The sequence below is a fragment of the Capricornis sumatraensis genome, chromosome 4, assembly GCF_032405125.1.
Source record: "Capricornis sumatraensis isolate serow.1 chromosome 4, serow.2, whole genome shotgun sequence".
Lineage (NCBI taxonomy): Eukaryota > Metazoa > Chordata > Mammalia > Artiodactyla > Bovidae > Capricornis > Capricornis sumatraensis.
Genome location: NC_091072.1, coordinates 70,683,851 through 70,711,198, shown reverse-complemented (window position 1 = coordinate 70,711,198; position 27,348 = coordinate 70,683,851).

Sequence of the window (27,348 nt, the reverse complement as noted above, 5' to 3'; positions counted from 1 at the left end):
GGATTTACCCCAAACTCTCCTAAACCAGACCCAACTGACCCGAAGTGATGTAGTCCCCAGGCCAGCCCTCTCATTCTTTGTGTCCATTCAAAGCTAGAGCTAGAGATCAAAATGGGGTCCCCCAACTCCTGCCCCCTCCACCTTAATCAGAAGTAAAAGCGGGAACTACATGTTGTCTCTCTCTTCTGGGACTCTCTCCCAGGAGGCAGGAGTCCCAGGAGGCTGACCCTGAGCTCACAGTTTACATTTAAGGGAGGAAAAAAAATCTGTTGCTACTTTGCTTAGAATTCAGGGTCAAGATGAGAACTAAAAATTCAACTTTGTGTCCCAAAGACTTGCCCAGAATAGAGCCAAGGAGAAAGAGCTTGGTGGTCCCAAATTAAAAAGTCAAATAGCAGTTCTGTTTTCCCTGATTTTGCTGGCTTGGGGAGTCGGACTAGAGGTGCCCAGAGCCTCGAGTTTAAGCTCTGACACAAGTAGGACATTTTCTTATCAGGTGTCCCTCCTTGCCCAGGGATGAATCGAATTTGATGCTGGGAATTGTGGAAGTTGGGGGTGGGAGTTCTGAAATGGAGGAGGCAGGAGGGCAAAGAGGGCCGAACAAGGGTAAGGAAATACACAAAATGGTGAAGTGTATAACACTGAAATTTTAAAGATGGTTTAACAAACTAAATTTTAAATTTCAAGAACAGGTCAGGCTTTTATTAATAGAAGAGGTAAACTACATCAAAATTGAAAGATAAAAATTGAAGACAACGCATACAACACTTGAAGTAAATTGTCCTTCAAAAGAGGGGTCAGAATGAATCAAAAGAGACCTCATTCACACCCCCATAGAGTTTCCCAAACAATAAAATCATTTACAAAACAAAAAGAGAAATCAACACAAAAGTAACCCTTGGTCCACACTAGGAGGAAAAAAAACATTGCGACGATTCAGTAGCAGCTGAAAACTAATGAGGGAGGAGAAAAACAAATGAATAAACTTGAAATATGTTAACTGGTTCTCTGTAAATACTGAAATTGGAAGATGGGGTGGAGAAAAGCACCAACTTGACATCATCAGAAAAGTGAAACTTGCAAAAACAAAAGGGTAACTCATCTCTAAAGTAAAGTCTCTTCAAATAGAATGTTCCTCTCCAAAAGAAGAGAATAGAAAATTGATCCTAAAAGTACTAGTCGTCCTCTAAGGAAAGTATATTAACCTGAACTTAATCTTTCCCCAAATCTGAAATTATATATAAAAAAATACAAAAGGATTATATATTTTTTCAACTAAGAGAAAAACAAAATCATATTCAAACTGTCTAATGGGGCAAGCAAGGCAACGCTTTTTGCAGGTGCCAGGAAGGATGGGGGAGGGGGTGGGTGAAGGATGGAGGACCCACTTACCTTGCTCTCGAGCAGCGGCTGTTGGACAGAAGTGGGTGCGGGACCCTGCAAGTGCCTGCGGGGTTGGGGAAAAAGAGGATTCGGGGATCCCGGTGCCCCGCACGAATGAGGAGGGTGGAAGGACTAGGGGCACCCATTTCCCCACCTTCGCCCGCCTCCCTCCCTCCAGTACCCAGGCCTAGAGAGCTACTGAAAGTTACAAATTGCTTCCATTATTAGCTCATCCCGGGCGGCCTGGTCATTGGCCAACACCGGACCACGTGGTCCCTCGTACCAATCGATCGAATTTCTAGTTGCAATTCTCTGTACGTCCCTTGGCTCTGGGCAGGGACGGGTGGGGGGTGGCGCGGGGCCTGGGGAGGGGCTAAGAAAAGGGGTCACTTTTCCCCCTCACCCTCCCTCTCTGCGTTGTCCGGGTCCTGAGTGTCGCCCCAGAAGGGGCTTGGGGAATGTTGTGGGTTGGGACACACCGGGGAGGTTGCAAACTGGAGGAAGAGAGGGACGACGCCAGGGACCCAGGGTCCTCTCCTTCCAATTCCCCGAGCCTGCCCGGCCCCGCAGGCTTCTTCTCTATAGCGCCCAATCTGCCCTAGACGGTCCCCAGCTGGTAGTCTTGACCCGGTACCCGGGGCACTTGAGCGTCCTCTCTCCGGATCACTGCTTGGGCCCCCCACCTTGGGGAAAATGCACCCGAGTCCTGCTTCTCAGGGGCTCGTTCTGAATCAGGCGCCTGCGCTCTTAGGGGGCGCCCACCCCATCCCGACCGCCGAGTCTGCGCCCCTCCCCAGACAATGAGAGAGCGACAAACTTTTGAATGGATTAAAATCCAGAGGAGCCCCGCCGGAACAGGTGAGCTGGGTCTGGGAGGGGTGCGCTGTAGCCTGAAAACTGTCTTCCCCTATCTCTGCCTCTCTCCTCACTCCATCCCGGCTCCCCTGCTGGCAGATACTGATCTACCCGACCTCGGTGGAATCTGGGCTGCGGTTGGAGGAGCCACTAGCAGAGGAGTGGAGCCAGAGCAGCTTTCCTCACCCGAGTCTGGGGACTAAGGTGGCAATGTCAGAGGAAAGGGATGCTTCTGAAACGGGAGAATGGGAGAAACAGGGCGCTTGGAGACCCGTAGAGTCTGAAGGTGATCACTTCTTTCCCCAAACGCAACTTGCAGGAACTTCAGAAAAGTTTTTTGAGGAGATGGAGATGGGAGCAGAGTTTGGGTTTTGAGGTTTGAAGTGGGAGAGAGGGCCCCTGCTTCTTATATTGGAGGAAGGATGCATTTATTTCTCCATCACGGCTGATTACGGATGTATGAAAACCCGGACAGGTCCCGAACCTGCTCACCCAGCAAACTCTTAGAGGCGCTTAGAGATCCCCAAAGGGCTTTCCCAGGAAAGCGAGAGAAGTACCAGCCGCAAACGGTAGTCTGCCCGGGTAGGGGGCGGGGTATCGACCCAAAGCATCAGCTCGAGATCTTCTCGGGGCCCCTGCTGCCCCCGGGAACCTTTTGCTGATTTTAAGTTAGGAATGACATGGATTTCTTCTTCTTCTCCTTTTAACTCCAATTTGACTCAGAGACCCATTTCCCCAAGATGGAATCCGGGGAGCGCCCCTCCCCACTCCCGGCAAAACCACCTTCCAACTTCCTCCAGCCCACGTAGAGGGTCAGGAAAAGACCCCCTACCCCTTCCCTGGGGCGGAGATTCCAGTCCCCCTCCCCAAGCGAAGTCCCGGGAGGAAACGACTCTTCAAAAGGGAGTCAGAGAGGGTGGGAGCAGAGAGTAGGACTGAACTCGGGGGCCCAGGTGGAGAGTGGGCAGGCTGGTGTGGACACTGGGGCTGGCGTGCCCGGTCTGGTGAAGCCGGGGAGAGTGGGGCTATGGCAAGTGCACTAGCAGCACCCAGGGAACTCTAGGGCCCGCCAAAGGGAGGCCCAGCCAGGGCGGAGGGTCTTCCTGGTGCTGAGGTTTACGGGTCTGACCCAAGGAGCCAGGCAGGATGTGGCTGGAGCATTTGAACAGCTTCTTGGAAAAAGCCAGGAGGGGCTGTGGATCCCAGGAGAGAAAATTCCCACCTCCAGCAAGTGGTGCCTCTGGCCTCTACTTGGCCCGAATCTTTTGGTCGGGAGTGGCCAAACTGCCCAGGTTTGTTTTCACTGCACCCAAGGTTTTTCTGCGGATAGTCTAGGGACTGCTCGACACTGCTCATGGTGGAGCCCCTAAGTGGGCCTGCTGAGAGGTCTGGAGAGCCACAGGGGGACCTAGGGACTCAGAGGTTTCCAGAACATGGGCCTTGGGAGGGACGTATCCTGGGGCAGAAGTGAAAGGGACTGATATTCAAGTCTAAGCCCTTTTCTTTCCTCCCACCCTGTGGCCCTGTGCACCTCTCTAGCACAGAGGAATGGGATGGAAGGTCTTATCCCCACCCAGTCCCCAAATTAACAGGGAGCCGACTGAGGTTTCTTTTACCGGCTGTCCCAGCTCTGGGTGAGCTAAGACAAGGCGCCTGGATCTGGACTTTGCCCCCTCCCTCTTTGATGAATCTGGACCTTTTCCCGCCTCTTCCCCCATCTCCACCAACATGCCCCCCACACGCACACAGTCTGTAGAGCTGTCTCTCTTTTACTCTTTGCTTCTCTTCCTTTTTCTTTTTTATACTAGGGTTGATGGAGTCATGACAGTTTGGCAGAGCGTCCCCTAAGCCTGTACTGGGGAGCTGTGGACCCTGCCCTGACTTCTCAGCTAGGGGTGAACATCCTCGTCTGGGAGCCCTTGAAACTGAACCCCGCATTGAGGGAAGCTGAGAAAGAATGGTGTGAAGGGTGGGTAGGCTGATGCAGGAGAGAGCCCTGACCTGAGGAGGGGGCACGTTTATGCCTTCTGCCTGTTCAGAGAGAGGATTTATAAACAATGGAAGATGGAAAGGAGGCTGGGGAAACTGCACAAAGGACTGGAAAAAAACCCTGAGAACAACAAAAAGACTGGTGAGGGAAGAGAAAATTGAGAGAGCCCCAGTAGTGAGGGCAGAGGAGGGGACTCGGGAGGGAGCAGGGAAGAGAGATGAAATGAAGGAGCAGTTATAAAAGACAGAATGAAGAAGCAAGATTTATTTGTTGTATGAGAGAAGGGAAGAAAAGCAAGAGAGGAAGGAAAAGCACAGGAACAAAAGGAGGAGGCTAGAAAGTAAAAGAAAAGGGCAGGAAAAGAGAGGGAAGTTTAAAAAAGTAAAAGAGAAAAATGAACGGGAGAAAGAGATGGAGGGGAATGGAGGAAAGCTAGGGAAAAGTGAAGAAAGAGAAGAGAAAACAGTGGAGGGAGGGCAGGAGGAAAATGCAGGGAGGAAAATCGGGAATAAATACACAGAGAAAGGGGAAAGAAAGAAAAGAAGAGGGCACTGGGTCAACAGAAAGGAGGCCCAGACTTGGGAGGAGCAGAGGGAGGGAAGGAGTGGAGAGGAAGGGGTGAGGAGAGAGGCTGGTGGAGCTGAGGTGGGGGCTCCCAAGTACCCCGGTCTCCTGGGAGTGGATCCTGGCCTCCCACCACCTCTCCAGCTCCTCAGGCCCCAGTGCCCGCCTCCCCACCAAGGTGGCGGCCGGGGCCACAGGGGAGGTGGAGATGGAGGCCAGCCTCTTGTGATTCGCTTCTCCCCAAAGTAGACAGAGCTGGAGTTCTTCCTGCATTTGCACCTGCCTTGGGCCAGCCTTGAGGCTCTGCAGGTCAAGATCTGGTTCCCAAAGCAGTGCAAGAAGCAGAAGAAGCGCTGCAGAGAGGCGCGAGTGTCAGATCCGCCCTGGCTCCGTCTCCTGATCCACCTCCGCTGTCTGCAGACTGGGCCACTTTGTTCTGCCATGCTCTGGCTCTGTGACCTTGGACCTCAGTTTCGTCGCTATGTCAAGCAAACCCTTTGCACTGGTGGGTTCTTCTGTCCCTTTGGTTAGGCTGCCTGTATGCGCACAGGAGAGAGAGGGTAAGGCCCAGTCCATTCCAGGAGGGACATCTTCATTTTCTCCCTTGGTAAGAAGAAAAATCGTCCTCCTTTGCCAGCCTCATCTCCAGCCCTGCCTCAGAAAGCTACCTTTCAGGGCAAGGGATTTCTCCATGCCAGAAGGGGTCAGATTAATTTAGAAGGAGCTTGGTGTAAGGTTTGCAGACACTGGAGGAGCCAGCGAAAGCGTCTCACGCTAGAAAGAGAATGAGGACACGCTTTCCCAGGGCATTTGGACTTTCGGTGTGCAGTGTTTCACTGAACTCTTACACACACAGATTAATTGGCAAATGGCTTTAGATCCAGCCTGTAGGAGAGATTGACATGGGGTGGTTGTGTGTCTGCAGCCTCTTGGGCCTGTGCTTCCGTACCTGTCCATGGGATCCAGTGGCAACCACCCACTGAAAGCCGATTAGGTAACCCCTTTGTTTCCCCAAAGTGGGATGGGGCAGGTCACAGAGTTCAGCACATCTTCCATGGACAGCGCAACCTTTGAGGATGAAACCCTCAAACCACCGGCAGGAAAGCCATGTCCCCAGTAAAATCTTGCAGCTCCCCTCAGGGAGGCCTCACTCCGGCAGTTCCAGTGTGGCTCTGTTAGTTTTCCTCCCCTTCCTCAAGGCTCTTCCTTCCTTCTTTTATCTCTCCCTTTTCCCCCCAAACCCCACCCCTGCCTGCTTGCTTCTTTCCTTCTTTCTTCCTGTACTTTCCTTTTCTTTCTCTCCCTTTTCATCTACTCCAGGCTGGGGCTCTTGTCATGTCTTCATACCCAGAGGCTTTGTTCTGAGACCTTCAGACAAGCTAACACGTACGCTGACCTCAAGAGTTCATTGCTCAGATGCAAATATTGGGATTGGAGGATGAAAGGCAAAACGGGGGAGTAAGCTTTGCTAATCAAGTGCGGGCTGAAGTAACTCATTTTCTGTATCAATCATGATTATTGCTGTCATGTCCCTGTGGCTTACCCCCAGAAAACCCTTGCCCACCTCACCCATCTGCAGGCCACAGTCAACCTGTCCCTGCCTGTGGGGGTGGAGTTGCTAGTGCCCCCGAGGCCGTTGCTCTGCCTGGGTGAGTGAGGGCTGCAAGAGCTCACCTTGGTGATGTCAGTAATGCCAGATCAGAGCCTCAAACTATTAAACAAGCAAAAACTATTTCCCTATTCCCAGTGCATTTAGGGGGCCTCTTTCCTTTGGATGGAGAAGCTGGTCAATTCTGACTCTTGGCTGTCTTTCCAAGGAATGCCCCCTGATTAGCTGGGCCCACCGCCATCCACAGCAGCTCAGCAAAAAAAGGAGGCCTCTTATTCCTGGCGGTGGTGGAGGGAACGCCGACTGTCCGCCCAGAACAGCCTCCTTGCCCCCAGCCCGGCTCCCCCTGGGAAGGAGGGAGCCCAGTTCACTTCGCAGGATCCGGAATCTTGAATCTCCAGGGCAGAGCCGACAGCTGCGACCACTTCTTCCCGCCTGAGCCTGACGCTGGAAGCAGCTCCTGCCATTGGGTGCTCACTGCCGCCTCCTCTTCTGCTCTGTTCAGTTTGCTGCTGTGTTTTTCTGTGTTGTGTGGGGATCTTGGGGGACAGGGCAATGAAATGTTTCTCCTCGGGTCCCCCAGTCCTTTCCCACGCCCCCACCAAACCTTAAAGCTGCCGATGGATGGATGGTATTAAGCTGCAGCTTCCGGCCCTGCTCACAAGCTACTCCAAGCAAATTCAAATTCTCTTCTGGGCCGGAGGAAGAACACAGGCTCCTTCCTCAGTCCTTCCTTGCTCATTGATCCATTTGAAGGGCATCTGGGGGTCAAAACTGAGACCAGATTGCTTCCATTGGTATAAAGTCAGCATTGTTATCGCATGAAAGGCCCAGATTTCTCAAATCAAGGAACCGAGGGGGCTTCACCCAGCCCCACACCTCTTCTCTGGCCTCTCAAACCAGTGATGATGTAAAGGTCTGTTGAGGTGGAGGAAGAGAAGGGAAATAGGTAGTTTGCTGTACCAAGAGATCAGTCTGTAACTGCGGCTGTTCATTACACCAATGTTTATTTCGTACCTACTATGTGCAAAACATCGTCCCCACCTCAGATTTGTCATGACAGTCAATAATGGGATTCCTGCCACTGTGAGGCTTCAATACGTACGGATAAATATATAAATAAACAAACTGATGGAAAAGAAAGCTTGGATTTTGATTGCCACCTTCCATGTGCCTGGGCTCAGAGCCTCTGTCTTCCCAGCCCCCAGCTACCGAGACCCAGTCAGTCAGTTGAAAAACAAGACGGCCCTAGGGCTCATTTCTTTCCCCCACTGGAAAAATTAGAAAAGGAGCAAGAGTCGTGCTCTGCGATCAGCAACCATGGAAGCCGTGGAATAAAGGGTTTGGGATGATGCGCAGAAGGGTCACCCAGAGGTGCCTTCCCATCCTTGAGATGTCGGGGGAGAGGGGTGGGCGGTCACGTTTCTCTGGGCGTCTGAACAGGTCTGCGGGTTTGCCTTGGTGTTACCGCATCCCTAAAGGTGACAGCAGGGTGTGCATGTGCAAGGGGCTGGACGAGTGTTCCCGAAGCAGCCTTGTGTTCACTGGACCCAGACGCCTGCACTGGAGCAGGTGCACGTCGGGGGGCGGTTGCACAGATCCAAACACATCTCCGCATACATGATCCTCTGTGTATGTGAGAGCGTGTGTACCCGCTGAATTATTATAAAATTACACTGACCCTTACAGAAAATCCATACCACCCGGTCTTTCTCCCCGACCTCTCGACCTCTGGGGTGCCTGAGGAAAGAGCTGACCGGGTCACCGCCTCCCCCTAGTCAATGAGTCTCTCTCCATTAGCATGAAACATGAATCTACTGGCAGCTTGACAAATTATAACTAGCAGCCAGAGTTTTGCCAACTGGCTGGCTTGGGCGCTGTCTATTTATCATTGAAAATGGTAAATCATAAGAATCCAGATGACTTAATTATTCAAATCCACCCAGACCTAGAGAAGCTGCAGGCCCGTCAATCAGCCCTGGGCTTGGGGAGAAGGGCAGGGGGAGAAGGCTGATTGCTTGGGAGCTGAGAGATGTGGGTTCCACGGCCTCTGCCCTGCCCAGCCAGCGGGGGCTCTCTCTGCCTCCCTTTCCCTTCCCTGCCCACCTTCCAGGGAAGGAGCCTGGCCAACTGTTCGGGCTGCTGACCCTCCCGGGGCTCTCCCTTCCCCGCCTCCCACTGCCCAGTCCCCAGGCTCCGGTGATGTTTCCCTGCCTCTCTTTGTGCGAGTCTGCTAGCTTGCCCTCTCTTTCTGAATTTCAGGGCCTTTGATTTTATTTCTTCTCTTTCTCCCATGCTCTTCACCATTTCTTTTTCTCCCCTCTCCCTGCAGATGGACACTCATCCACACACGCTCACACACACGTGACTTCTCTGATGGGGATTTGCCTGCATCCCTGGCCCCTTTGTTCTCACTGGCCAAGAGGTGCCCAGCTCAGGATCCCCATGCACACACTGCACCCCCTTAACCCAGTGCCCTGAGTCCTGGAAGGTCTGAATCCTTTCCACCTTGGAGCCACATGAAAGCACAAAAGTCAGTGGATGATCTGGGCTTGATCTGCGTTTCACCCCCAAATCCCATATACACACTTTCCTGTCCCGCCTTCTGTGGAGTTCTGCATGGCTTGGGTGGTCAGAGATGAGCCCCTGTCAGCGGGAGACAGGCCTGTGTCCCAGCAAGGCCCACCTCATGCTGTCCCCTTGCTCTGAGCATGGAATCACCACAAGCCTTAACGGAGGGACCCCTTAATGTGACCTTTTGCAGAAGGAGAAGGGAGTCTCTTTACAGAACAAATCCTAGACCCAGAGGTCTGCACACTGAGCTCCTAGGGGCTCTTTGATCTCCAGATCCTTTTATCTTTGTGCCTCTCAAAACCTGGTGTAAGTATGTGCGCCTATTCCAGCCCTGGGCCCCAAGGGAAGCCCGTGCTCCCCCTGCCCCCAGTGGGGGTGGTGCTGGATGGGCCCAACATGCCCCAGTTCAGGGGTTCGTTCCCTCTAGAGGACAGTGTGGATGGCAGGGAGGGTCCCCTCCTCGAATGGTGTCCTGGCTTGTTCTTTGGCGGGGGGCTTGTTAGTTTGGCTCTGAGTGGCTATGTCAGCACATGTGACCACACGTTTTCGGGAGTCCTTGTGCAGGAACAAGTGACAATGTCCCCACCAACAGGGCACCTGAGGAAACAGTCCTCTTATCCCTGCAATTCCATTTCAAGGCCTCCAACCCACGTAGCTCTCAACAGAAACTGGCCTTGCGCTCTTACGGAACTCTATGAAAGGAAGTTCTTCCTTGACTCTAGCCATTCCCTTTGGCATTGGAGGATGGAGATGATTAGGAATCTTGGGAGGGGTCTCCCCTCTCCTCCGAGAGAGTGTGCATGGTCTATAAGGGACCCTTCCGTACCCGAGCCCATCCCCCCGGCCAAAACACCACCTGCCACTCTTTCTTTCGTCCCCACCTTTCTGAAGCAGGTTGATATTTGACCACAAGGGCAGCGTTGAGGGGTGAGGCAGGCAGGGAGAGGATCAAGATTCCAAAGCAGCCCAGCAGCTGGGCGGCAGGGAGATCAATAAAGGGAGATAGATTGAAGACAGGTTTCTCTCACTTTTTTTTCCGGCTGGGTCAGCGCCCCTGCCCAGCTCCTACGAGCAGGTGGAGGACAGAGTGGAGCCCTGGCCTCTCTCTGCCCTTCTAACTCAAACAGGTTCCTAATCCCTGGGTAGAGGGTAAACAGCCTCCAAGCACGGCCAGGATTAACCACAGAAATGCCGTTAAGGTATTTTGGACACATTTCCCTGTCTGCCCCCCCAACCCCATGTTACTAATTAGCCCAACAGCTTGGGAGAAGCTTGCGGGGAGTAGCTAGGAATGCCTTTGTGCAGCCCCGCAAGCCCAGGGCTGAGCTCTGGACAGTGTCTCTGGTGCTGGACCAGCTGAGGGGGACAGAGGGGTTCCCACCCCTCCTCACTCACTGAAATCCACATCAGCTCCAGGGCAGGCCTCGCAGTTTTCCTCTGCATGCTCCCCGAATCCCCCGGCCTCCCCTTGGCTTTTCACAGCTGGAAGGCAGGTGGGGGACAAGGGGGAGAGTGGAATCGGCTCCGGAAATCAAACGACCCAATAAAAAATTAATTGTCTAATTAAAACCATGAGGAAGCCCCTTGCCAGAGTCTGGCTCTGAGTCATCAGGGCTATAAAGGGTGGGAAAATGAGTCTCAGCTCCTAATAAATTCCTGATTTGCAGCTTGGTCTATCAGCAAAGGAGCAGGAGTGCTGAGGGTTCTGCTGGGGCTAGGCCTCCTGGAGGTCACGGCATCTCGCCCTGGACCCCCAGCCCTGGCGGGCACACCCACCTCCACCCCACAAACCCAGCTCGAGCCCAAGGACTGGAACCTCTCCCAAAACCACTGCTCAAGGTGGGCGCGCCTTCCCAAGGCTGCCCCTCAGGCTCCCTGATCTGGGGCTCATCCATTTCTTCCAGATCTTTCCTCAGGAAAGCAAACATCCTGGGACTTCCCTGGTGGTCCAGTAATTAAGAATCTACCTTCCAATGCAGGGGACGTAGGTTGGATCCCTGGTCGGGAAACTAAGATCCCACATGCCAAGGGATAACTAAGCCATGCACCACAACTAGAGAGCCCAAACACAGCAACAAAGACCCAGCGTAGCCAGAATCCTTAAAGCATTTTAAAAAGGAAGCAAACATCCCCCAAACTCCTCCAACTGGAGAGTTCTTCATTTAGATTAACTGATCATTGTTAGAAACAGGTTGCTGTGTGGGTGTGTTTTGACCTCATCCCCTCCATTTTTGGTGAAAAATACATTTTTACATAATTCATGAGATAGCAACTTCCCTCTCTTAAAATTATGCTGATTTTTGCATGAATGACAGTGAATCGTGCTACAACATGAATCCCTCTCCCCTAAAAAAGTGCTCTGCCCAGTTGACCAAATCCCCTGGGAGAGGGAACAGAGCTATTCCAAAAAGGAGTGCAGAGTTAGGCAACTCTTGAGGGTAGATGGGGATCCGAACCTTCGCCCTGGATAACGGCACCAGTTCTTCCCGGGAGTCTGCCCCATTCCTCTATTCCCTGCCTCCCTCAGCAAAAGTGCGTTGTAGACAGAGGCATGAAGTCATAGTAGCAGGAGGAGGAGGAGACTGTTAGCATATAGCCTTCAACATCCTGATACATTATTTTATTACACAGAATACAATATGGGATGTGTATCTGTGATTAGCATCTTTAAACAAACGCAGGAGAACAAAGGATGTCCTTCAGCACAGTCGCCTCAGCAGGACATACATCTATACCTCCCTTGATTTAACCACTTTGGCAAAGACTCCTTCAAATTGGACTTTGTAGCCATTCTACAAATACTCAAGACAAACATGATTAGCTACAAATTATTTTTTGACTGATTCCAGACAAGCAAGTGATTTTCTCGCCAATAACATTCAAAGACTGAGTTAGTGAGTCGCTCAACTGAGTCAAAGTTGAGGGTACTGAGTCACGTACCCTCAAGACAGTTCCCAGAGAGGAGCTACAGAACCGGTGTCATTGCTGCCTTGTTGGAAGAAGGGGCTTTCCCCACGGTGACTACTTGGAGGCAGCAGTGCTTTCAGTTAGTTGCATTTCTTTCTGGACACATCTGGAGTGTGTTATTTATCATTTCTGATGATCGTTCTTTTGTTCATCTGGTGGTTATTTTTCATCCTAAATAGCAAACTAAGCTTTCCCTAAGAAGGAGAAAAAGGGAAGGAAACAAATTTCTGACCCCCATCTGGGTCAGAATCTCATTTCAGATTTCAGCAAATTCCCATACACAAGTGTCTCCATGGTGGCTAGGCCTTTCTGCTTTCATGAACTCCAAACCTAGAGATGGGAATCTCAACACTGATTCTGACTCACCTCATAGCAACTAGAGACCTACTAAGTGCCACTAGGTTATTGCTTTCTATCTGAATTGGAGACCATTTTCCTTTCTCGACGGATGGAATCTGCATTTCCTCGCCCTGCTACCCAATCAATTTAAGACTGCATCCTGCTCCATGGGTCTGTCGTTCTGGGAGACACTCTGGTTCCCTGGAGTCCACGTCTCATGAGTACATGACTTTGGAGATCATTTTGTCCACCTTTCTGTCCCCAGGCAAAGCCTCACGAATATTATTGGTTCTCAGCTCGACTTGCATGGGTTGGTAAATAGAAAAGTCCTCAGTGTCCAACTATTTGCGACCCCAGGGACTGTAGCCCAGCAGGCTCCTATGTCCATGGAATTCTCCAGGCAAGCATACCCATGTGGGTAGCCATTCCCTTCTCCAGGGGACCTTCTGGACTCAGGGACTGAACCCAGGTCTCCTGCAATGCAGGCAGATTCTTTACCATCTGAGCCACCAGGGAAGTCCTGACCCAGAAAGGATATGATGGTGGCCCACCATCACACAAGCTTGTGGGTGGGTTGGGGGCACGGGTGCCATGCATATCAAATTCTATGTGAATGGCGCCACCTAGACTTGTGCTCCAGGAGTGCAGTGAGCGGTTGGTCCCTGGAGCTGAGCAGTGCTGCCACCCTGCAGCCCAGAGACGCTGGCAATTCAGGCAGTTTTGCCCAGTATTCACAGATGAAAAATCTACATTTTGACAACTAAAGAGTCAACACCTCAGCCCCAAAAGAAGGGCTCAAAGTGGAGATTCCCTCCCCTCACTGACAACTGGGAGATCTAGGCTCAGAAGACAGCTCACCAGGCTTCTCTTCACAACCTCAAAGGCAGCTCCAGCCCTAGGGAAGATCTCGGAGGTATGGAGCAAACCTGATCCGACCCAAGCTCAGCGTCAGGTGATGTGGCTGGAACACAGGTCAGCCTGGACCTAGAAGTTGCAGTGAGACATAGGATCGCTCCTGGCCTAGAGTTTGGGGAGGGCTGGCAGTGGGTCATGGAGTGGTGGATGGTCAGGGTCCTTGGTGTAGAGTGAATGTTTACAATTGCTCAGGCCCTCACCTGCAGGTAAAGCTGCCTTAGCCTCCTTACCCACTGCAAAGTCCATCCCACCTGGATATTCTTCTGCATCCTCTGCCAGCCCTGCTCTTCTCTCCTTCCACCCTCTTTTATGCTTTCCTCTCCGAAAGAGTCTGAATAAAGCCCACTGACCTCAGTCATTTCCACAGCAGCCCCCTCAAGCATTCTCTTGGCGTGCAGGGTCACTCAGACTCCGTGTCCTTACCTCACTGGGACCGAGCTCCTTCGTGTCCAGTTCACCCCATTCTGCCAGGACATCCCCGACTCTGCAGCTCCGGGCACTCAGCCATCAGACCCTTAGATGAGCCACCACATCAGAGGCTGAGATACTAGGACTTGGAAGAAAGAGTCAGCCAGTCCGCAGTCAGCCTCTCCTGACGGGACTCCTCCACGCTGGGCACTGCGGGCCACGTGGAGAGTCGGAGGAAAAGAGTCTGGTTCCAGAGAGCATCGGATCTCATGTGATCAAAAAGGACACAGCCATCCCAGATTACACATAACAGTGATAGCCCCGACCATGGAGGTGAGACTTGCGCACAGTCCATTTCAGAGGTGAGAGAGAGTGCTCTCAGCTAGGGGCCCCCCAAAGGACCCCCAGAGGATGTCAGATAGGAGCTGCCCTTGGAAACCCTCACAGGGCCTGCGACTGTGGAGGGACCATCACGTGGGTGCCCTTTGTTTCCCAGAATGCAGGTGGTGGGAGCTGGGATAGGGCTTCATCACCGAGCACCTGCTGTCTGCTGGGCACTGGGAACCCAGTGAGAGTGAAGGAGCCCATGTTTCCAAGGCTGACAGTCTAGATGGGGAAAGAAACCAGAAGCAGATCTTTACAAGGCAGTGAGGGAAGGCCCTGCACCGGTGCTACTCCCTCCAGGCATCGTGGGGTACCACGCCCACACCTAAACCTCTCAGGGCAAAGAGAAGAAGGGGGCAGGGAAGGCATCCTGAAAGGGGGGCTGATGTGAACTGAGAGTGAGTGGTACCCTTTTTCTTCCCATACTCTCCCAACTGAAGCTTATCTTCCACCACGAGAAGAAACCTTTGGCTTCTTCCAAACAGAGGGGTGTCAGCACCCTCTCAGCTGCCCTCTCTCTTGGCAGAATATTCAAAGGTGGACTGAGGTCCCAGCCATCTCTGGGGTGCCTCCTGGTCCCATCTACGCCTCCCTCATCCCTCCCTGCTGGCATCATGGCCAGGTGCTCGGTTTCCCAGGAGTGGATGGAGCCTGGGAGTAGGAAGGGAAGAGCCACCAGCCTCCTGGAATTACGTGCTCTTCCCTCGGCCTTTGGAGCCAGTGCCCCTGCTTCCCCCTCAGTCTCCATCTGGATCCAGCTCCCACCTCCTGCAGCCGCAGCTGCTCCCTCCCCTGCACCTTGGAAGAATGTCCTTCCTCTGCCTCCCTCCACAGGGGCCCAGTGGGAGGGAGGCAGCATCTGGCCCCATTCTCCTTGGCCTGGGTAGGCTATCTGGAAAGGGGAACCCCCCTTGCCCTGTCCTCCTCTCTGGGGAGCACCCTCCCTCCCCTCTCCACATTCCCCAGAAGTTCTCAGACTGAGATCCGTTGGACTACGTGCAGTTATGTGGTGAAATCACTGCTTTCCTGCCCCGAGGCGCCGAAGCTGGGAAGGGAGCCTGCTCAGACCTTTGATGTAGGCACGTTTTAAAAGGCCCACCTGTCCCCTCTCTCTCCCTACCCCCAGCCTGAACTGCTGGTGCCCCTCCTCACGGCTCCGACTCCCAGGCTACCCCCTCTCCCCGCCCCCTACGACGTGGCCTGGATCCGGTCACACAAACCCTTTCCCGCTTGGGGTAATCGAAACCAACCTCCAACCATGCTCACTCAGGGACATCTGTCTCCGGTGAATAAGGGGAGATCCCAAACTTGAGTGGTTCAGTGACACTTAAAAGCTCAGAGCAGGAAGATCTGCAGTTTCTCTTGGAGCAGGGCCTGTGGGGAGGGTCACTCCGAAGCCCTCGTTTGATGTTGTGCTTTCATGGTTGCGGTTTGATCCAGATGTTCCCCACTTGTGGGATTTTCTCCTTGGGAGGGAGGGGGCCCTTGGCTGTGAAGACAGCTCCATCGTGTGCACATTTGGATCTCAGTGGCTGGGTGGGGGTGCTCTTCCGGCTGATGTCAAACCCTGCTCTGGACAACCCTGCCCTTTCCCCTCTGGGGATCATATCCTCTCCCTTCACATCCCCAGCCCCTTGCAGGCTTGCTGTGCCACCGTCCAGAAGGGGCTCTACCTCTCTGTTCTTCCAGCACCATAAGATGGAGCTGGAGTTGGTTCCCAAACCATGCGAAGAACAGGAGAGGGAATTCAAGAACCAGATTTCTGGCCAAAGAACAGAGAGTTATCAGAGAAATTGTGAATGGGATTGCACTGAGAACATTGAGTCCTGAAGAGGAAGTGGCCTGCCCTCTTTTAATCAGTCCTATAAGGCTGGAAGGAAACCTTCCCACATTCACAAGCCCCTTGACTCCCTCCAAGCTTGAAAAGGCCAAGGCCGTCCCCACCCCAAAGGCTTCACGGAAACCCTGGAAGTCTTTCCTTCTGCCTCAAGAGTCTTCAGAAGGTCTTCCCACTGTCCAGCCTCCGTCACTGCTTGCAATAGCGGGAGGTGGCTTCCCCAGGCACAGGGCATCAGTCATACTCAGTGGTCCTCTAAGACCCTCCACACCCTTCTAGATACTTCTGCCTCATGGAATCAAAAGAAGAGCTCTCAACTCTATCAAAAATCAGGTTGCTCCCGGAGTTATGTTGGTGACCACATAACATTCGGATCCTTGCTGGCTTTGTGGAGGTCACAACCTAAACTGGACATGTGGATGTTGAGTGACAGAGGACAGACGGATCAAAGAAACTCCAACCCCACTGGACCAAGACACCAGCCCGCGAGTGGACCCTGAAGAACTCTCACCAGCCACAAGGTTAGGTAAGTGGACTTGATTTGGGGGGCAGGGCCTATGTAGGAAGAGACAAAGCCTGGGAGGCTTGGCGCAGCAAGGGGAGACAAGGAGGAAAAAAGAGAGGTTGGGAACCAATGAGTGGACAGGGCAGCAGAAGAGAGAACTGGTTCCCCACTGGACAGAGAGGGGGAGGGATGGGGAGTCAGGCAGGCGCAGGAAGGAGGCCACGCGGCAAGCTCCACCCACAATCCCACCTGGAGACTTTGGGCAGCTGTTCCCAGCTCCTCTTGCTCTGTGTGACATCAGGGAAATGCACGTTTTGGGTATCAGCTTTTGCCCCCCAAAGGCCCTGAGGGTCAGTTCTCAGGCCTCCCCCTCCCCTTGAACTTTGATCCAGCCAAACACAGATGGGTCAGGTCATGATGTTGAGGGGGCAGGTGGCACTGGGTTGAATTTTTTCTTATTCCCCCATGTCCTCTCTCTCTTAAGCAATAATTTCTCATTTTGCTTGGTCTTATATACCCCATATGTCTCTAGCTCAGAGAACTAAGAAACACTCCATCATTCTTAAGCTGGGCCTTGCCACCTGTGGGTCCCTCCCCTCCCACACACATGTTCACACAACGGGGCAAGTGGTTAGCTTCCCCATGGCCCCCTCTGGCCCCTCTCTCCCACCACAACCCTTCTCATCTTTCCAGCTAGAATTAGAGCCTTCTCCCCTGCAGAGGATGGGAGAAGCCTGGGCTAGGATCCTCCCAGCTGGATAGCAGCTGGGAGAGCCCCACCTGTTCTGTGCACTCACAGCAGCTCCCTGGAGAGGACCAACAACAAGTGCGAAAGGTGCTGGGCACTCGCCTGGGGAGAAGCGACTCATGCAGTGGGATGCTCTACCTGGTCTGGTCTGACCTTGGGGGAGGTCAGATGCTCAGCAAGGTGTCCCGGATCTTGACGGTGCAACGGAGGGGTGGTGGGGGTGGGGCTGGAGCATCTGCCTGCTCAGGCCATCCAAAGACTTGCCCCCCACCTTCTCTGCCACTCCCACTTGCCGTTACTGTGAAATGGAGAGACTGCCCTCATCCCTTCCTGAGGCTCCACTTCCACCATGCATTACACCCTTTAATGCATGCCCGCACCAGCCCCTGAAGGGCCGCTAGAGTCTCTTACTCCAGAGACAGACCCAGTCCCCGACTCCCACAGCTGCTGTGGATGGAGAAACTGAGGTGGGACCAGAAGAAATGCTCCCATCTCCTCTCATGAGGGCCCCGCAGATCCCTAGCCCCTTCCCAGGATCACACCTCCCAGGCTGACACGAAGAACCTGAGAAGGGAAGGGTCATTAGGCCAAAGACGGGCCGGGAGCAGCAATGCTCCCCACGATCTCCTTATGAGTGCGTGTAAACCCAAATGTGAGGCTTCCACTTTGGTGCCACGGAAGACCCCAGCACCTGCTGCTCACCCTCCTCCTCTTCAGTACCGTCTTTACCAAGACAGAGTTGTCTGGGCAGCCTCGACCCCCAGGACGGGGCTAAGGAGTTTGGGTGGGAGAGCAGAAGAGAAAGACACTTCCTTAGTGTTTCCTGCAAACCCTGCCAGGCTAGGGGTGCCACGATCGGGGCCCTGGGACAGACCTACTGGGTCAGCGGGGCACATGTGAGGGCCCTGGATGCACTGAAGCTGATAGAGAAGACCGTGGCCAGTGGACACAGAGCGTCTACTCCGTGCTCGGCACGGGCCTGACACGCTGGAGACCTAGAGAGGCGCACATTACGAACACTGGAGACCAAACCCTGTGCGATCTTACCCTCACTCCTGTTCAAACGCGTGATCATATGCGCGATAGATGGAAGAAAGAACTTCCCTGAGCCTGGGTTGTCAACACTGTTCGGTAAAATCATCAGAAGGCCTTTCCTCTTGGAAGGTGGTGAACCAGGAGACCCCCATCTTGATGGGCCAGGATCAGGTAAGGCTCCAGTCTGCAGGCAGGGGTGTAGCCGACTTGACCTCTCAAGATGCTACCCTAGACAAGGCGGAGAAGTGGAGGTTCCAGAAGAGGGGCATGAAGGGGAGGGGCACACAAATGGACAGACAGACAGAAGGAAGGACTGGAGGAGCCAAGGGGCCGGGTAGGGAAGCAGGGTTGGAGAGATGAATGGTCTTGGCTGGACTGACGGACGACGCCAGGATGGATGGATGGCGGCTGAGGTTTGTTTACGGGCAGCCCCTAGCCCGCCATCACCGGGGAGAGGAATGGCGGCTGGCACATCAGAGGGCTCTTAGGGAGGCTCATGGAGATGATTTAGATGGAAATGAATCAGCTCCATATGGATTAAGTGTCCCCGCAAATCCCAAGATCTTACAGATGAGGGGACGGGGCAAGGGCACTGGGGGGGAGGGGGCGAGGTGGGGAGCAGCGTGGAGCTGGTGCTGGGAAATGGGCCCCTAGGTGCTGGAGGTGCCCTCCCAGCACACGATGGGCCAGCCTGACAGACACTACCTGCCCCGGTCTGTCTGCACCACCATCTCTCTGGCTGGGTACCAGGCTGGAGGAAAAGACCTTGTCTGTTGGAACATCCTCTCTGGGTAAGTGTCTGTCTGTCTCTGCCTGCCTCTGACTCTCTTTCTTCCTGAGTCTTCAGGCATCTTTGCATCTTCGTCTTTCTGTCCCTCTTTTCCCTGGCCTTCTCCCTCTCCACTGTTCCCTTCTCTTCTTCCACTCCCTGGCCCCCATCAATGGAGGTGTCAACGGCACCTAGTTCCTGTTCCCTCCAGCCCTCAGCTCTGCCCTCCCTCTGGCTGCAGGCCTGCTGCCTGTTCTCTCCCGGGCCCCTCAGGTTTGCAGTTGGATGGGGAAACCGGGAAGGTGGTCTGAAAAGTGACTTTCTGGCTACAAAAAGTTTTCTCTTCCTCTCTGCCCACCCGGCCCCCAGCCTTTCCTTCTTGCAGTGCCCGAGGCAGCTTGGACGGAGCCCTGTGCTCTGCAAACTAGGGCAGGTTTGAGCAGACCTGCATCCCGAGGTCATCAGCTGGCTGTGGGGTTATCAGAGGCACCATCTCCCCACACCCCTCCCAGGCCCTGTGTGGAGGGCCCTGGGGCTGTGGTTATGGAGCTGGCTGCCATGCGGACGACCTGGATCAGAGCTCGGGGTAGTCATATATGACAATTGGTTGAAATATCACAGCCGCTCTTCCCCCACCCCATTGGTGATCTATGGGCTGCGTGCCCTGTGAAAATTATTTATCGGGGCCTCAGAGCACCCTGATTTAGTGCTGCTGCCTCTGGGGCCGAGGGGCCTGCCTGTCCGCCAGAGCCTAAGCGCTAAACGACGCTAAAAAGTTAAACGGCCAACGTTGGGGGCTCACTCGAGGAGGCGCCATAAAGCTGTCGGAGCTGCTTAAATCAGGAGTGAGGATTCCCCGGGACATCTTCTCACCATATGCTGCAAGCCAAGAAGGCTCTCCTCACCCCTCTGCGCTCACCCCAACCCAGCCGCCCACACGGGCCAGGGGCCAGGTGGGCCAGGCTTGGGGTCCTGCGCAGAGCGGATCAAGGTAGGCCTCCTATCGGCCCTCCCCCAGGGTCAAGCGGGCAGGGCCCAACAGGGTAAGAGGCTGCGTGTCCAGCCCTCTGCCTCGAGCCAGCCATTTCCTTGTTCAGATCCAGTTTTTAAGGATTTGCAGTGAAAGGCCACACAGCAGCCCCTTCCAGGGGCCCGTGTCGGGGCAGCGCTTTCCTGGTGCCTCACTGACAACTGTTCATGGGTCGGACCCACTGGAATCCGTGTCTTCCTGCCTGGGTTTGAAGCAGGTGTTCTGCCCCAGCCAGATGGGGACCTCAGGTCGGCTCTCCTCCCCCACCTCCTCCCATTCACGGCTCTCGGAAGAACAGAACCCCACCCTGTGATCACCGCCCTCCGCCAGCCACCCCTGGGTGCCAGCCTAACACTCAAGTCTCACAGGCAGTCTTCCCGGCCGAACCCCAGTCCATGCTGCCACCGCCCGGCCGCCGCCGAGCACGCGAGAGGGAGGTGGGTCTCCGCACGCTGCCTATCACGCCTTCTTTCAGCAGCAGTAAAACTCACCTCTTAAAACCTCCGCTTGGGTCCCTAATATTTGCCTGGCTATATATCTCCGGTGATATATGGACAGAAATTGCTCGTAAACGGCTATAAAACCTCTCAGTTGAGCTGGGGAGGAGGCGCTTGAGGGTGGGCATGGGCCAGGCTGCAGTAGGATCGGAAGCCGATACACTCCACTGAGCACCCCAGGACAAGGGGCTGGGGGTGGGGCCCTTGGGGGAAGGAGGGAGGGGGGAGACCCAGAGAAGATCTTCAAGCCCCTTGGGTGGTGGTATGGGGCTGTCTCATCCGGCTGCTCCCACGATGTGCTATGTGGCCTCGGGCCCCTCGCTCAGGGACACACACCCAGGCCTGATGAGGAGCCACACAGAATCAGCCTGGCCTTTGTAAAAGAAGAAGGCTGCACACACTGCGCGCTACCCCAGGTGGGCATGGTGTCTTCGGAAGGCCTACTGTGTGCTGGATCCTTCGCCTAATCATCTCGAACCCTGACAACGGCCTGCCATGAAGATACCATCGTCACCACGTTGTTGGATAAGAAACCTCAGGTTCACAGAGGTGCACACAGGGGGTCAGTTCCCAGGGAGCAACCCCAGAGCTGGTGTCTTTTCCACAGGTGACGATGAAACCCGGGTAACAGGAGGGGCAACAGGCAAAGCACTAGGGGGCCTGCCGGACAAGGATGTGGGGTGCTGGGAGGCCGTCTGGGCCCCTCTCCTTCCCAAGGGTGCAGGCCTCTCACCCTCCAACACTTCAGTCCCAGTCTCCCTAGGGTCTAGGGATTTCTGCAGCGAATTCCCAAGCACTATGCCTGCTGGCATGGCCCCATGAAAGCCGTTCCTCCCCTCGCCCCACCAGGCCTGGACCCCTGTCTCCTGGTCTCCTGGGTGGAGGGTGCTGCCCTCCCACAAAGCCTCAGGCTTCCTCTTCGGCTCTGGGAGCTATTTCTCTGGGAGGTAGAGTATAGTGCTTTGGCCAGAGTTCCAGAGCCCTAGGCCAGGTTCTGGTTACCTCTAATCCCCACCCCGCCCCACCCTCTCCCAGGCTTTGGATGCCTCTTCCTTCTATGGCTCCAGCCCTTCTCTTCCCTCCACGCTGTATCCCCCTGGGCACCCCATACTCTTTCTCTCCCACAGCTCCCTGAGAGCTGGTCCCCCCACTGGTTATTCCACACTCTCCCCACACCCTCACAATGCCTCTCCAGTACCTGGTCTCCCCTTCCCTCCACCGTGAGCCCTAGTTCTCTTCGTCCTCTTGCCCAAGTCCCTTTAACTCCTGGTTGCCCGCTTTGGTCACCCACCCTTTCCCTCCCTCCTGGCGTCTTGTCTCCCTTACTCCCCAGATGCCCCTTCCTTCCATGACCCCCAGACACCACCTGTCCCCTAATGAACCTGTTGTCTGTCTCCCCTGCCCTCCAGGATCCCCAGCATCCCGCCCTTTGTCCCCTTCTTGGGATGAACCGGAACAAACAGTAGGAAGGCTACCCTCTGCCCCACACCTCCCCTTCCGTGGTGGTTCCCACCCCCAACCCCACTTCTCTTTAAGTTTCCAAATCAACCTTCCTCCAATAATAATGATAAAGCAGGAAGCTGGGCCGGAGGACAGTGCAGATTTTTCTTCTTGACACGGAGTTTCCGATTAAAGGCAAAGGGACATAAATCCTCCTGCGTAATTGCTGTGCTCCAGCTTGGAGCCACGCAGAGGGGAGGTGCCCACGCCTCTCTGCCCCTGCCCCTGGGAGCCCCACCCCCATCCTGAGCAGGGCTCATTGCCCCTGGAGCCTGGGGCTGGGCTAGGAAGGGGGAAGGGGAATGGCGCCAGGTGTCCAGAGGCTGTGGGAAGGGAGGGGCACACACCCAGCAGGGGCCCTGCCTTTCTCTCCAGGGGTCCCAGCCCCAGTGATGGACCCCTGCCCATGGCCCAACTCTAAAGTAAGCACCTTTCCCTCCAGCCCAGGCAGCCCCTCAACCCCTTACATTGAGAACACACATTATATTTCTGCAAAGCTTCTCGGCATTCATGATCTCATGTGATTCTTGTAAGGACCTTGAAAATTATTAAACAAATATCAGATGGAGGGAGGGGCCCGAGTGATCTGTCAGAACAAGACCCCTCGTTTTAGGGGAACTCGGGCTGCAGAAGTGACTGGCTAGCGGCAGAGCTGACCTAGCCCTCTCAGAACGTGCCTTCTCACTTATAAGAAGGGGCTGAGGCTGCTGAAATCTATTTAACTAGGGCCTAAATAGCCTCCTCCCAAGTGGTGTTCTCACCCACCAGAGAAGTTTTTAAATATCGAGAACGCTTGCTTTATCCCCTATGATTAGGGAAAGAAGACTCTGTTAGTGTATGTAAATTGCTCAAGGTCGAGGGTTAGGGGCAGAGCCCAGAGTACCAACACCTCCACCTTCACACTCATTCTCAGAATTTTACCTCCAGATTCTAACCTCTGGTGACTGCAGGTTGGACTCAGCCTGGCCAGGAAATCTGCCTCCCCTTCACCCCCAGTGAGAACCCTCCCCAGCTCTGCCCCTCCCTTCTTTTCCATCCCTATTGCCCACTCTCCTCCTCCATGAAGCCTTCCTGATTTGAAACCTGTGGTTCTTCTCCTCTGTTTGTCCTTGCACTGAACACCTCCCTCCAGCTCCTGCTAAATCAGGTCCTAGATGTGAGTGTCCCCTGTCACCAGACTAACAGACCAGGCCTGTGTGTCCTCCCTCTGAAAGGCCATTTCCCAATCCTCCCTTCATCTTGCCCCTAGTCTAGGCCCAAAACACTCGTACAGCAGGCATGTGGACAGATGTGTGTCCAGGGCACCCAGAAGCCCTGTCTCCTTTTATATCAGTGGATGTGTCCACAGAAGCCCCAGGTGTAAACGCCCATGGCTTCTGGCTTTCCCTGGCCCTCCGGGGCCATCTGGTCTGCTGTCCTCCCAGACCCCCTACTTCCCCCATATCTCTAGGGAGCGGGGTCCTTTAGCTGAGAGCAAGGAAAACAGGAGCCACCCCCACCACATCCTCCTTCTGCTTACCCACCTAGGAGTGAACCTGGGCCCGACTGATTCAGGCAAGGCCTCCCAAGGTCCGACCTCTAGGCCTCCTGCCCGAGCTCTTCAGACATCGGACAAGTTGGCAGCTGACTGGGTCCTTCTGCCGAGTCCTGACGTCCTCCATGAGCCACCCAACCCACACCCATGCCCTGCGTACCCACCTTTCCCTCTGCCACAGTGAAACTATGCGGGGAGGGTCCAGTGAAGACTTTGGAGTCTTCAAGAACAATGTCCTGTCTGGGTCAGGAAAGAAAACAAGTGCAGGAGAGCAAGAAGGCCAGCCTGAGGCTCAGGTGCTCCTGCAGGGGCCTGCGTTGGTGTGCCACGCGTGGGGCAGCGCAGTCGCACTGCCTGGGCCGGGGAGTCCTTGGTGTTACAGCGGGTTTGGAGATGTGTGTATAGATTCTGGATGCTGGTGTAAGGCTAAGGATATTGGTGTTTCCCTGAAGATTATGGTGGGTTCCCTGGGCTTTACGGTAGGGTTCCTCTGGGATTTCTATAAGGTAGTCTTAAAGGCCACAAAGCCTGTGCTTCTTCTTGGGCCTGAACAGGGCAGAGAACTCAGGCTATTAAAAAAATTTTTTTTAAGGCAGGTGTGAGGGAGCAGAGGTAGCCCAGGTTTCCAGCAGATGAGAATAATCTGAGGTTGCAGGCAGTGAGGCCCTTCCCCACTCCACCTGGGTGCTCAGGTCCCAAACCCTGGTCAACAGCCTTATTTATTGACAGTGAGGGGCCAGGAGTAATTGTTGGCCAGAGACGGGGCATGTAGGGAGGAAGGACCAAGGAGAGGGACACAGGCAACCAGATAGTCTTCCTGGGTGTTTGTCCCCAACAACAACCAGGCTCTGAGCTCCTCTCTCAAGCCAAGAGCCATGCCTGAGTGTTACCAAGGCAGGGGAAATCTGGAGGAAAACGATATAGATCCTTCCTCCTGGAGACCCCGGTCTTCCAGGGTGATAGCCCCTCACCTTGGACTCAAGCAAATAAAGAGAGAACTGTTCTTGCAGCTTAGTGACGGAAAACTTCCTGAGAGATGGGGGTGTGGGGCAAGGATTGGGCAGAGAGGTGGGAAGGGCAGGAGAGGGTCCCCAGCAGGAACAGGCTGAGGGCCGTTTCAGAGGTGAGCAAGGATCGGGGAGCTCTACCCCAGAGGCTCGGTGAGCGGAGAGGAGTCGTCACTGCATCCATCATTCACTCAGCAAACATTCGCAGGGCAGCCATGTTCCACGCAAGGCACCAGGACACACAGACGAATTAGGGAGGCAGGGGCAGCCACCGGAGAGGCTCCTAGAAGCTCGGTTCCTCCTCTCACACTTGCAGAGTTCTGTAAGCTTCTACCTCCATGCCTCTCCAAGCCGAAAGATGTCCATCACCCATAAATTTAGCTTCCTTCTTCCCCAGGGTCCCACCCCTCCCCAGGCCCTTGCCTTAGGCCCTGCCACTCAAATATGCTAGTCTGGGCAGACTTTGGAGCATCTTCTGAGCCACAGAGACAGCAGGAGGGACTGGGGTTACACATTCTGAGCGCCTTCCCAGCTACAAGGAGGAGGAGATCTGAGGAGCTGAGCAGGAGGCCAAGGAAGAGGTGTGTGAGCACGTGAGTCCAGGCCTGAGATCCACAGGCCGGCTCTGCATCTCGCTGGGAGAGGCATCATTCATCCGCCCAGGGGTGGAGATGGGGCAGGGGGAGGGGAATGAAAAACACCCACAGCCCATTAACCTACTTTTGCAACTTCATTAAAACAGAGCCTCCGACATGTCGCCATAAATTGTCTTCGGAGGAAGAAGCCAGATCCAACACCCAGCTCTAGCCGTGAAGCCTCTGAGAAGAGGCTAGAATAACCAGGTGGTTATGGGGACGGGTGTGGGTCACTGAACGTCTGCAGGCTGGACCAGTCTGACTGCCTGTTGCAGATCTCCTAGGTGGGCAAACCACTGTGTGAGAGGCAAGAAGGGGACTTTCTAGTATATTATACAGTGCTGATCAAGAACTTCACAGTAACAGCAGGGATGTGTCACACAGCACAGGGGACTATGTTCAGTATTCTGTAATAAACTACAGTGGAAAAGAATTTTTAAAAAGAATATAGATATATACAATAAATGTATAACCGAATCGCTTTGCTGTACACCTGAAACTAACACGATATTGTAAATCAGCTGTGATGTTAGTCACTCTGTCATGTCTGACTCTCTGCGACCTCACGGACTATAGCCTGCCAAGCTCCTCTGTCCATGGAATTCTCTAGGCAAGAATACTGGAGTAGGTTGCCATTCCCTTCTTCAGGGGATCTTCCTGACCCAGGGATTAAACCCAGGGCTTCCGCATTGCAGATTCTTTGCCATCTGAGTCACCAGCAGTAGAACCCTAGAGTCCCTTGTAACAAATCTAACAGCTCCTCTCAGCCTTTCAAAGCCTCCTTCAAGAAGCCCCGTTCTGCCCTGAGGCCCCCTTCTGCCCTCAGGCCCCCTTCTGCCCTGAAGCCCCCTTCTGCCCTGAGGCCCCCTTCTGCCCTGAAGCCCCCTTCTGCCCTGAAGCCCCCTTCTGCAAGGCCTGCACTGAGCATTAGCTCACAGCCTGAGCTCAGCAGACCCCAGCAACCTCTAGACAGTGTGAGGCTCTTACCACCCTGGCTAAACAGGTGGCTTGGTCCAGCTGAACTCACACGGGTCCAGTGCTCAGTGGGGCTGGGCTGCCACTCACTGGCTGGCTGTTCTGGATCCAGTTGTCAAGTGAGCAGTGAACTGAGTGCCCAGGCCCTAGAGAGGGACTGCCAGGGGTCCAATCTGACTTTGCCATGGAAAGACCTCAGCCAAGTTATTTAACCTCGCTGTCCCTTAGTGGTCTCATGGGAATAATGACATCTCATAAAATTATTGAGTCTTAAATGGAAAATGCATAGCACTTAGGACCTGGCACATCCTAGTACATTATTGTGTACTTATTTATCTAGGCCTTCACAGGCCTGAAAAGGACCTTGGAGTTCATGGAATCTGATCCTTGCATTTTACCAGTGAAGAAACTGAGGCCCAGGGAGGGGAAGTAACTTGAGTCAGAGTCAGAGCCCAGATTTCCTTCTAGCCAATCCAGGTCAGTTCAGTTCAGTTCAGTCGCTCAGTCGTGTCTGACTCTTTACGACTCCATGAATCGCAGCACCCCAGGCCTCCCTGTCCATCACCAACTCCCAGAGTTCACTCAGACTCACATCCATCAAGTCGGTGATGCCATCCAGCCATCTCATCCTCTGTTGTCCCTTTCTCCTCCTGCCCCCAGTCCCTCCCAGCATCAGAGTCTTTTCCAATGAGTCAACTCTTCGCATGAGGTGGCAAAGTACTGGAGTTTCAGCTTTAGCATCATTCCTTCCAAAGAACACACAGGGCCGATCTCCAAGGATCCTCCAAAAATGTTCTTTTGAGCCTCAGTGTCTTCGTTTGTGTAGTGAGGGTATTAGAGTAGACCACTGGTTTCCTTCTTTTATTTATTATTATTATTGCTATTCTTGCCTAAGAACTACTTTTCAAACACTATGCCTAATGTGCGAAGGTGGACTAGGTCTAGAGAAAATAGTGGAAGAGCTGGAGGTGGACTGTTGCCCGAGCAGTGGTCCCTCCTTCTGCCCTGGCTACCACTCCAGAGCCCTACCACGGTGTCACAAGCCCCTGGCCAAATGACCTCAAGGCTTCTGCCCCTGGCATTCTGGGAGGCTGGAGCCCAGAGAGAGGAAAAACTCTTAATAGCCCCACTGAGGGAAGAAGAAGGAAAACAGACTTCTGTGATGAGGTTGTTCTACATCCTGTCTGCACAGAAACCGGGTGGAAGGAGGGAGGGATGTAGGGAGTGGACCAGAGGGCTGCCCAGGTGTACACCGCCCTAAAGCGCCTCCACCCTCTCCAGGCTTCCC